The 440-nt window shown below is 49.8% G+C and overlaps 1 pseudogene; it reads right to left on the bottom strand.

The window, feature by feature from the left end:
* Window positions 1-139: 139 nt before the first annotated feature.
* LOC129114944 (U5 spliceosomal RNA) lies at window positions 140-259 on the bottom strand (annotated as a pseudogene).
* Between the last annotated feature and the right edge of the window lie 181 nt (window positions 260-440).

The raw sequence follows: 440 nt of genomic DNA on the forward strand, positions 1-440 counted from the left end.
ACACGTGTCGCTTGTCATGGTGCAGTACTTTCAATTGGGCATTGGGGGGATGCTGCTTAGCACAACAAGACAGGCCCTAAAGGTCAAGCACACTTGTCTTGTTAAAATCAGCTTCTATTCTTTTGACAAGTACACAAGGCTCAGCCGAATGGCAAAGCCTGCCAAAAATAGGTTCAACTCATTGGTGTTCCTCTCCCACGGAAGTCTTTAGTAAAGGCGAAAGACTTGTGCGTTATGAAGGAGAGAGAAACCAAAGTAAGTACCGCCCCCGGTGAGAGCAGCCAGAGACACCAGTCGTCCCAGCCAAAACTCTCCGCGGTGAGCCTCAGTCGACGTGGCGCGTTCAAATTCCAAGCCACCCATTCCACTACTCCGCCCACATTTCCTTCCGAGAGGGCAATATTCCCACATTCTTCAATTTATTTCCTCCCAAATCGGCG

The sequence above is a fragment of the Anoplopoma fimbria genome, unplaced genomic scaffold (genome assembly GCF_027596085.1).
Source record: "Anoplopoma fimbria isolate UVic2021 breed Golden Eagle Sablefish unplaced genomic scaffold, Afim_UVic_2022 Un_contig_6345_pilon_pilon, whole genome shotgun sequence".
NCBI lineage: Eukaryota > Metazoa > Chordata > Actinopteri > Perciformes > Anoplopomatidae > Anoplopoma > Anoplopoma fimbria.